This window comes from Natrix helvetica (genome assembly GCF_964273705.1).
Source record: "Natrix helvetica genome assembly, chromosome: 1".
Lineage (NCBI taxonomy): Eukaryota > Metazoa > Chordata > Lepidosauria > Squamata > Natricidae > Natrix > Natrix helvetica.
Window position 1 is genome coordinate 168,553,068 of NC_138548.1, and position 10,937 is coordinate 168,564,004.

Consider the following 10,937-nt stretch of genomic DNA (forward strand, 5'->3'; position numbering starts at 1 on the left):
AGCACAAGACTGCCCAGAGGAACGAATACCATTTTATCTTATGAGAGATTATATATAGGTAACCCTTGTTCAACAACCACAATTTGAACCAGCAATTTCATCACTAAGCAACAGTTGTTAAGCAAGATATCACATGCCTGGAATTGACTTATTACCTCACTTCTGCCACAGTGTGGATCAAGTCAAGCAGACATAAAGCAAGCCATCACATGACTGTGATATGATTTTACTGTCAGGTTCTCTACTGACTTTGCTTTCTAGAATCTAGCTATGAAGCACGCAAAGGATAACTATGTGGCTGGGAGATGCTGTAAGTCATAGGTTCCTGCTTGATGTAAGGCACACAAACCACAATCATGTGATTGTAGGTATGCTGTGATGGTTAAAAATGTAAGAACCAGTCGTAAAGTTATTTTTTCAATGCTGCTGTAACTTTGAATGTCTGCTAAACAGATCAGTTGTTATGTAAGGATTACCGGTACAACCAGGGTACTGTTTTTGTGACAAGGTGCTAGTGGCGTGCACATTTAATCGGGCTGTCAAGATGAGCTGTGTATTCTTCTGGTGTACCAGTCACCCTGCAGCCCAATTTGATCGCTCTTCACACTACTTAATCTGGCTGTCAAGTTGATAAATTCCTCAGGCTTTATAGCAATTTCAGTAATTTCAAGCTCCGTGCCTGTTCTGGTCCCAAGGTTGCTGAAGTCTGGTTAACCAGGCTAAAACCGAACCCAAGCAAGATGGAAGTACAGTTTGTTCATTGCAGCTTTCTATCAGTTTGTGTTGTCTTCTGATGGGAGAAAAGCTAGATGGGCAGGTAGAGACTATGACCAGAGTGGGCTTTGACTAGTTTTTCTAGGACACAAGTAGTGGTACTTTCTGGAGTAAGAGGATCATGATATAGTAACCCATACTTTAACCATCATTCTGCTGCTCCCTTTGAAGACCACCTGGAAAAAAACATCTGGTTCAACATCTATCTTGCAAGCTTTGCATTGTTTCCAGTAGGTTTCTGGGTGCAATTCAAAGTATTAGTTTTGAGGAATGAAGTCCTACATAACTTGGTATCCAACTGTTTTTCCATCATGGCACCTACATTATGGGGCAGACTCCCAGTAGAGATCAGCCTGGCCTCCCCCCTGATGGCGTCAGGTTAGCTTTTAAAGACCGGGATGTTTCTAGCAACCTTTTACAGAATGGTTGTCATTATTACTACTTTCTGTGATTAGGTATTATCACTATTACGATTATCACTATTATTGTATTATTTTTTGTTACTTTATGATATTCTGAATGTTTTTAATTTGTAAACTTGCAGTGAAGATTTAGCGGCATACAGATGTCATACATAAATAAATAAAACAAAGTTAGTTACACCTATGTGTGAATCACCCTTTAAGAGGATTTAAAGATAGATATCTGGCTTTCTCTTCAACAGAGAGAGGCAGACACAGGAAGTTTCTGGTTCAGCCAGGAATGGAGTAAGAGAAGCAGGCCCAAAGCACTGGCTGCAGAGTCTCCCATGGCTAGAGGCTGGGAGAGGCCCTGCTTTCAAGGCTGCCATCTTTTGGGTACCCAATGCAGTTACAGTATAGAATTACAAATCTAAGTGAAGTGCTAGGTGGGGAGGAGTCAGAGAAGAAAAATACAACCAGTCAATCAGAATAGAGCTGGAAGGGATCTTGGGAGTCCTCTAATCCAAACCCCTGCTGAAGCAGGGGACCCTATTCAATTTCAGGCAAGTGGCTATCCAATCTCTTCTTAAAAATCTCCAGTGATGAAGCACCTACAACCTCTGAAGGAATGACATTCCACCGGTTAATTGTTCTCACTGTTGGGAAGTTTCTCCTTAATTCCAGGTTGGTTTTCTCCTTGATTAGTTTCCATCCATTGTTTGTTTTGCTTTCTGGTGCTTTGGAAAATAGGTTCACTCCCTCTTCTTTGTGGCAGCCCTTCAAATACTGGAACACTGATATCATGTCACCCTCTAGTCCTTTTCCCCCCCCTAGACTAGCCAAACTCAAATCCTGCAACCATTGCTCTACTTGCTCTTCTCTGCACTTTTTCCAAAGTCTCAACATTTTTTTTTGTAATGTGGTGACCAAAACAGGATGCAGTATTCCAGGTGTGGTCTTACTAAGGTTTTTTAAAGTGGTACTAATCCTTCATGTGATTTTAATTCCATGCCTGTTTATATAACCAAGGATTGTATTAGCTTTTTTGGCTGCCACCACACACTGCTAACTCATATTAAGTGATCCTATCATTTTTCATCATATTTAAATGATACAGCTGAAGGAAAAGGAGATATGGTAAACAAACAAAAGAAGAAACTGAATTATTTTGTAACTGAAGTGTTCAAGAGAAATTTCATTGATTTACTATATTTTTCAGAGTATAAGGCGCACCCAAAAGTGGGTGGAAATATCTGTGGGTCCTATACAGTAAATATTGTGGGGGGGGGGGCGGCGGCCCTGATCAGTTGTTGTAGAACAGGCTGTGGCGGTAGCGAAAAAGCCAAGGCGGCGAATAGGCAGCAGCGGTGAATTGGCTGCAGCAAACGGACCATATGAATACCAGATGGTTGCTGGGAGACAAAGGCATATTATTTTTCTTCTTGTTTTCCTCCCCAAAAGCTAGGTGCATCTTATAGTCCAGAGCATCTTATACTCCGAAAAATACGGTATTTAAACAGAAACATCTATTTCCTATAATACTTCTTTATATAATAGAATTTCAATTTAAATTCTAAATGTTCATAATCTATTAATCCCCAGTAAATGACACAATATGACAATCCAAGATACTATGATACTAGGAAAAAAATATGAAACAATCTCAATATGAAAATATGAAATTATCAGGGTAGTGGCAGCAACATTTTAAAGTAGCTCTGATATAATATTACACCATTTTTGACCAAACCAAATATTTAGTCATAGCTTGACCAGAAACCACTTTGTCAGGTTTCACTGCCAGTAACAACTTTTATATAGTATCACTATCTAACCATATCCAAAAGATTCTCTAATTCAGCCATCATCTCTCCCCACCCAATTACTCTGAGCAATTACTCATCTGTTTAATTGCATCATACCTTCATGTCTTTTTATTTTAATCAATGCAATTTCTCTCTCTCTAATTTTGTCAGAAAATTTTTCAACCTTCAGTTTTTCTGAATCGTAGCTGCTCATCTTCTCACCTAAAAGCAGAAGACAACATCCCATATTTATTTTATGCCTAGAGGACTTCAACCCCCCAAAAATCTCAATACTATCTTCATAAAATTTCAAAAAAACCTTCAGTCCAATTTTTCAAAGCCTGTTATTAAATCATTCAACTGAGTTTCATTCATTTGATTTTACTAGTTTGTTGTAACAAGAATATTTTTCATATTGATCAGTTTTCCAAGTAAACTGAAAATATCAAAATAACACAAACACAATTTATATGCTTCTAAAATCTACACACAGGAACTAACTTATGAGCTTATTTTAGGTAGACCGTAGACCTAAGTCTTTAAAAAGACTAAAAATCTGGCCAACGGTTGTGTTCCTGCAGGCCCCAATGTGAACACACTTCTGCCTTCACTGTACTTGCCCCACTGCATGCAACATGCAATACTAGAGCTATTGTATTAATAATATTGTTTACATTATTAGTTATAAAAGCACAATATCAGATTCAGTTTTCCAGGATTATAATGAACATAGAGGAACTGACCTTTGTAAACATGCTTACATTTTTGCTAGTATTAATTATATGGTCTGTAAATAACACCTATATCAACAGACTTGTCTATATAAAAATAAAACATTTTGACAACTGGCAAAAATAAATTATATATCTATGCCCGCTAAATATTTAGAAACTGAATGAGCCTACTTACTGTGTTTGTGGCAATTTTCAAAGACATCAGGAATCCGGTAACAAAACAGGCTTGAGGTCTGACTCAACTTTTCAAGTCCTGTGAATATAAATTAGAACTTGAAATTTTCTATTGGGAGTTTATCACTGATTCTTTAGAAAGACATTTACTTCATTCAGACAATTAAAAATAAAATAATCAAAATAGGAATATGTTCCACAACACACTGACTGATACATTAGTACAAGTAGCCCTTGATTTGTAAAGGTAAAGGTAAAGGTTCCCCTCGCATATATGTGCTAGTTGTTCCCGACTCTTAGGGGACGGTGCTCATCTCTGTTTCAAAGCCAAAGAGCCAGCACTGTCCGAAGATGTATCCGTGGTCATGTGGCCGGTATGACTAAACGCACCGAACGTTTAGCTTCCCACCAAAGGTGGTCCCTATTTTTCTGCTTGCATTTTTACGTGCTTTCGAACCGCTAGGTTGGCAGAAGCTGAGACAAGTAACAGGAGCTCACTCCGCTATGTGGTGCTAGGGATTTGAACTGCCAAACTGCCAACATTTCTGATTGACAAGCTCAGCGTGTTAGTCACTGAGCCACCACGGTTTTTGTAGCCCTTAACAAATGTACAAACTTTAAAAAAAAAAACTATTTACAACCCTGTTACAGCTGCCCTACCATATTTCAGTCACATGACTGTATTACAGGCACTTGGCAACTAGCTTGCATTTACAACCAGTTGTATATCATCCGCAGTCACATAACCACGATTTGTGATTTGCTATTTTCCAGCAGAAAAAGTCCACTGGATATGCTGCATTTGCTCAATGACCAAGTGATTCCCTTACAGTGCAGTGACTCACTTTATGATTACCCTTAAAAAAATGATTGTAATTGTAAAATCACATCATCACGTGGTGCCTCAACTTACAACAATGACTTTGCTTCATTGTGGTTGTAAGTTAAAGATTATCTGTACACTATTATATTTAATAGTGGAAAAGCAAAAAGAACCAGATATCACAAACTGAATTTATTCTGCTGGAGGTACAAAACTTTGAATTAGAGGAGGAAGAATGAAAATCAGTAGAGAAATCTGACAATTTATTTTAAGACTACATTTATTCAATAAGTTGCTCATTTACCCTAAGTCAGCGATGGCGAAACTTTTTTGGCTCTCGTATCATAAGGGGGGGAGCGCAGGGGGTTGGGCGCAGGTGTTCCGCACCCATAATGCAACATGCGACCCCCCCAGTGTGCATGCACGCATAAGAGGTGCTCCCCCCTCCATTTTTTGCATGCTTTTTTCGCCCTCCCCAGGCTCGAGGCTTTATAGGAGCCTGGGGAGGGCGAAAACAGCCTCCCCCACTCCCCTCCGGAGGCCCTCCGGAGGCTTCGGGGACTTCAGGAGGCTTCCCTGAAGCCTCCCGAGGACTAAAAAAGACCCTACGAGCTAACAGGAACTCACTTCCGGTTTGCTCGTAGGGCCGGTTTAAACCCTCCGGAGGCTTCAGGGACCTTCAGGAGGCTTCCCTAAAGCCTCCGGAAGACTAAAAAGGACCCTACAACCAAACTGGTTTGCTCGTAGGCGTGAGCCTCCAGAGGGCTTAAACCAACCCTACGAGCAAATCGGAAGTCCGTTCCCAAACTTTCGGTTTGCCCATAAGGCTGTTTTTTTGTGCTCCGGAGGCTTCAGGGAAGCTCCTGAAGCCTCTGGAGGGCCGTGGGGGGGGGGGCGGGGGAGGCTCTTTTCGCCCTCCCCAGGCTCCTATAAAGCCTCTGGAGCCTGGGGGGGGTGAAAAATGGCTTTTAAAAAGGATGCTCAACTGGCCAGTGCGTGCATGCGCGCTGACCAGCTGATAGGGCAACACCTTGTGTGCCCTGACAAATGGCTCCGCGTGCCACCTGTGGCACGTGAGCCATACGTTCACCATCCCGGCCCTAGGTCTTAAGACAAATGGTTTTAAAAGTGGACATTTAAAGCAGGATTCCCCCATCTTTTGGGTTAGTGTACAAAAAATCTGAAAACATAAGGCATTCATAACAAATGGTTACTATTATGGGCAATTTTAATATTAAAAAACCCATTCATTTGGGTCAGCGTCAACTGGTACAGCTGAATCCCACCATTTTCTCAAATTAGAAATGGTCCCCTCCTAACTGTAGCTCATTACTGCATTTTATTTTCTGTGCAAACAGACATAATACATTGTTTCATAGTGCTTTACAGCCCTCTTTAATCAGTTTAATATTGCATATTGTCCCTAATAATCTGGGTCCTAACATTTTACGTCTTAGAAGGATGGAAGGCTGAGTCAACCTTGAGCAGGTAAGAATCGAACTGCTGGCAGTTAGCAGAATTAGGCTACAATACTGCATTCTAACCACTGCACCATCACGGCTCATAATTCAAAATAAAACTCAGAAGATTTATTTCAAGAATATTTTTCTCCAGCATACATCGGCTTTCCTTTTTGAAATTAAAAGAATATTTAAAATAAAAATTAGAACCAGATACTTTTTTTCATATGAAATACTGCCATGCACAGGGGTCATATAACAGATTTAAGCTTTTAAACAAGTCCCTGTAATATATCATTACTTCCAGGGCTTTTTAGAGTCTGGCCAACACATTTCAAGATTGTCTCTGAAGCCGTAGATATCAGACCAGTATGGATGGGTATGGCCTATTCTAATATGGTCATGATTCTGACTGGAAATCTAGAAAACATTGATAATCTAATTACAAGGCTCACTGTATTTGTGGACAAATCTGAATCCTATACCTCTTCCCCCCCACTCCATTTCAATGCAAGACATATTACCGTATATTGCTGAAATGTTTTTTAAAAATTTCTCTCCCACTTAGTGTGGCTACTGTGGTGTTGCCATTTGCAATATGGATAAGCTCTATAATTGTAAACCAGGATTAAACTTTGCAGAGGATTTTAACTCAGAACAGAGTAGGCTAGAGTTGTAATGTTAGTGAAAATGTTGGAAGGAGAGGTTCAGGAAAAAATGGAAATAGATGCAATATTCCTTTTTACATCAACTTTACTGGATTTCATCATTATTTTTTCTTTAAAAATCATTTCTTTTCACATCTCTAGGTTAGATTTCTCTAATCTATTTTGAGCAAAAATAATTGTCCTACTCAGTCCTAAACTGCACTGGATTTGAACTTTTGCTCTTAATTAAAGCATAGCTCTTATAGGTTTCAATTATTGTTACCACATCCAAACACCTATTTCTGTAAGTCATGTTCAGACACAATAAAAATGACTTTGCAGTAATGATGTTCACCTGATAGTGATTCAATGCTACATGCAGAACATGGATTTTAATGGGATGTTGTACCCCAATCTTGAGGATAACCCAATGTGTTTTGCACAGAAGTAGCACTTGTACTGGTTAACAGCTAAGCCTGCATCTGTTGCAGTGTTGCAAATAGAACAATCTCAAAATAGAACATGGATGTTTTAATCAGGAACAATATACAAGTAGCCAGTCCTACGGGACTCAGTATGTAACTGAATTGTTTTCAGACTATAAGCTTCTAAAGGAAAGGGGAGCATTAATACCAGTGGTGGCTTTTGAAATATGTTTTACTGTGCCAGTATAAGCAGGAAACTTCTTTTTTTAATAAAGTATCAACTCCAAACATAGTTCCAGCTGAGGGCCTCCACAGATATTAAACACAATAGTAGAGTCTGTTTCTTAAACACACCAAATTCCCATATGACTCCCCTATGCACCCCAAGACTGATTTGATAAAAATGTATGTACCATAGCATCACCAAATAAGGCTCTTATTCTTTAGGTACAGAAACTATGAATATAAATATTTTATGTAAAATTAACGATCTCATTATAGTATTTTCATAGAAACAAACAATGCCAAATACAGAAGTCAGAAGTCAAGGATAAATCAACTAGCTATGAAGTAAGTGTCATCAACCTAGATTATAGATCTTCCTACTTTTTCTAAATATTCTTTATTCCACCCTTAATCTTGTAGTTCCAAGAGGTATGCCAGGACAATCTACACAGCTAAGTTGCATCAACGTAAAAAATAAAAGTTCTACGGTTTTAGAAAAATTGGAGGAATGCAAATTGTTGAATAATTCTAGAGCTTGCCCTGAAGTACTGTTGTTGTTTTTAAATGGTTCTGTAATAAAATTCCAAATTCTCCTATTTCTATACTTGGGCAACTACTACTACAGTTTTCTCTGCCATTTGCAAATGTGTCCTTGTTCATTCTCCTCCCCTTTCTATAAATCAGTAAAGAAGAAACACATATATTTGATTTTTATTACTTGAGAAAAGCCTTTCTACCCATTTTGCTTTTAAAAAAATCAACAACTTCAACCTCTAATATCAGTCTGTAAAATTAAAAAAGAGGAATGATCTTCACCAGAGTAACCGACTTTGATGTTATTCTGCTTTTTGACAGAAATATTTTTATTAAGTAATTTTCTCCATGAAGGTCCATGCTTCTACACATCAGAAGGTCACAATCTACAGAAAATTTTCATCAGATTGTAACCAAGTGTTACTGCGCAAATCAGAAACTAAGGCCTAATGCCACAGAGGGGAGAGAAATTTGTAAGTTTTCAAGATTTCCTGCACTGTTTCAAACATATACACTTAATACCAATGAATCCACAGCTTATTATTTGATACAAGAAGGTGGGTATGGAGAACGGAAAGAAATTTAAATTAATAAAAAAAATGATGCCACTGAAATCATCCATTTTAAATTATAATCCCTCTTCCTCTGACAGTGGATCAATAAAAAAAAGATTATGCCCAATTCAAACTGGAAAAATACATTTAGCTCCAAAAAATAAGAAAGATCACCATGGTGATGAAAGAACATGGCAAGTATCCCTAGGAATTATCTATCTCCATTTTTTTTAATCAAAGGGCAGGAAAGGGAGAAAGAAATCAGTGCTGTTGTAATACTACAAGCAGTAATACTTACAACAAGAGTATCTAAACTGTCACAATTTCTTTATGTGCAAATAACTGTAATCAATGACAGTGATTTGCAGTAAAGACACTGAAAAAATATGTTACCTGGTTTAGTTATTTGCTATGGAAAGACTTTTTTTAAAGTAACTCCTCCTACTTTCTATTTCCCAATGGTTTGGAAAAGCTTTTCAGAAAATCTTTAGATTATGCAGATTCTGTCAGCTGGCCACCTTTCTCTAGGTAGATGCAACATTGTATCAAACAATGGGCCAACCCAAGACTTTGGAATCCATCATTTGGGCCATACCTTAGCTACCATATATTTGAAATGGCAAGGTGACAATTTTACCACAGTAATTCTAAAAGGTCAGGATGAAGTGTTCAAGTGTGCAGTCTTCTCGAAGATGCAGGCTTTTTATCACTCAGAGGGAAAAAAAAACAATAGTTTTCTTCCTTCTCAGAATCATAAGCTCTTTGTTTCAGGGGTTGTTTTTTTAAAAAATGCTTAAAGTCTATGAAACATTATTGTGGAAGTAACACAGAAAGTGGCCAAAACTACGGAAATGATATTGCTTTGGAATAGAAAGATGCCCAGAGAGAGAGAGAGAGAGAGATTGGTGCCTTCAACCACTCACTCTCTTTGCTCAGGGCTAGGGTTGCAAAATGTCAACAACACAAAGGGAAAAGGGAGAAGGAACAGAAGAAAGCGGCAGCACTGACTGTTCCCTACCAACGGCTGTGTGCGTGTACGTTACTACACGTTATAAAGCTGTATAAAAACCCATCCAATAGGCAAATAAGGAAATACCTGTTGCTCTGGTCTTTAATGCAATTCTTGCTTAAGGCAGAGCCCTCTACCCGCCCCAAAAGACGGGGCAAGCCACGTTGAAGCAAAGAGCCTCCGCCACAATTTTTTTTAAAAAAAAGCATGCAGTGGCAGAAATGTCAGTTGTAGGAAAGGGGAAGAATGGCTGGAGGGGGAAGGGATTTTGTGAATTACCTCTCTCTCTCTCACACACACACACACACACATTCTCTCTCTCTCACACACACACACATTCTCTCTCTCTCTCTCTCTCTCTCACAAACACACACACAAACACACACACACAGAGAGATTTAGGTAAAGATGCGGCGGCAGCCTGTTCCCCTCATTCCCAGGAGACTCCCACCCAGCACAGTTTTACCTCCGCAGCCTCAGGAGGGAGCAGCCAGCCAGCCCCGGCGAAGCCACCCAAAGCGGCGGGAAACAAAGCCCGCTCAGGCCGCAAGGCCGGGCCTGCTCTGCTCTTGCCTCTCTCTCTCTCTTCCCGTCTGCTGCAGTTCCCGAGAAGCGCCTGGCCGAGCAAAGCACAACTCACCTGGGCCGAGCGCGGCCGTTTTGCGCTTGCCAGCCCAGCGAGGGGGCCGGCCCGCGGCGCCGTTTTGCTGGAGCGGGAAAGGCGGGACCAAAGCCCGGCCGCGAGCGAGGGAGCGCGCGGCGAGGAGCGTCGCCGGGCTGCTTCCTCCTCCGCCGCTGCCGCCTTCGCTACCCAACAGACAAAAGCGAGGGCCGGCCGGCGGGGGCTGCTTTCGCCGCGGCTGTCAGTCCCGGCGAAGGCCGCGCGTTACTTAGCCGCCGAACCCGCTCCTGGCCCCTCTGAGAGCGCGGCGCGTTTGCGAGAAGGAATCTCACCCAGGGTCAGAGAAGGCGACGACATGCATCCCTCCCTGACACTAACACGCGCAACGTGCACATTCCCTCTCTCTCAATCTCTCTTGGCTTGCAGCTGCAGCTGCTCTCAGGCAGGGTCAGCCCAGAGCCTGCAATGACAAGCCCCACCCTGAAGTTGGAACAATGCACCAGCCGAGCCACCCGCCTTGCGCGGCTCCCTCTTCCTCGGGCCCGTCGTCCCCCGGGGAAAATAGGATCGCGCACGTGTACAACGGCCACGGGGCTTGCCCTAGTTCTGGTTCGGGCGAAAGGGGCGAAGTGCTTTTCCTTGACTTTTAGTTTCGCCACGGCGGTGAGAGATTGAGCGAATTCGCCCCGAAGGCTCCCAAGACAACAGAGGCCGAGTTCAGCACGCGTATTTTAAAAACGATTTGGGCGC

The 10,937-nt window shown here is 41.1% G+C and overlaps 1 protein-coding gene across 7 annotated transcripts in view; it reads right to left on the reverse strand.

The window, feature by feature from the left end:
* Positions 1-10,670, reverse strand: part of SESTD1 (SEC14 and spectrin domain containing 1) — a 50,183-nt gene extending 39,513 nt beyond the window's left edge. Inside the window, exons 1-3 of one of the 7 annotated variants that reach the window (XM_081935259.1) lie at positions 10,206-10,670; positions 3,890-3,967; positions 3,098-3,202 (exon numbers count right to left, since the gene is read on the reverse strand). The gene's annotated coding sequence lies outside the window, so the exon portion shown is untranslated. Of the gene's footprint in view, positions 1-3,097; positions 3,203-3,889; positions 3,968-10,031; positions 10,185-10,205 lie in introns of those variants that run through there. The other 6 variants (XM_081935253.1, XM_081935255.1, XM_081935254.1 and 3 more) reach the window with 6 other exon arrangements.
* Positions 10,671-10,937: the final 267 nt, after the last annotated feature.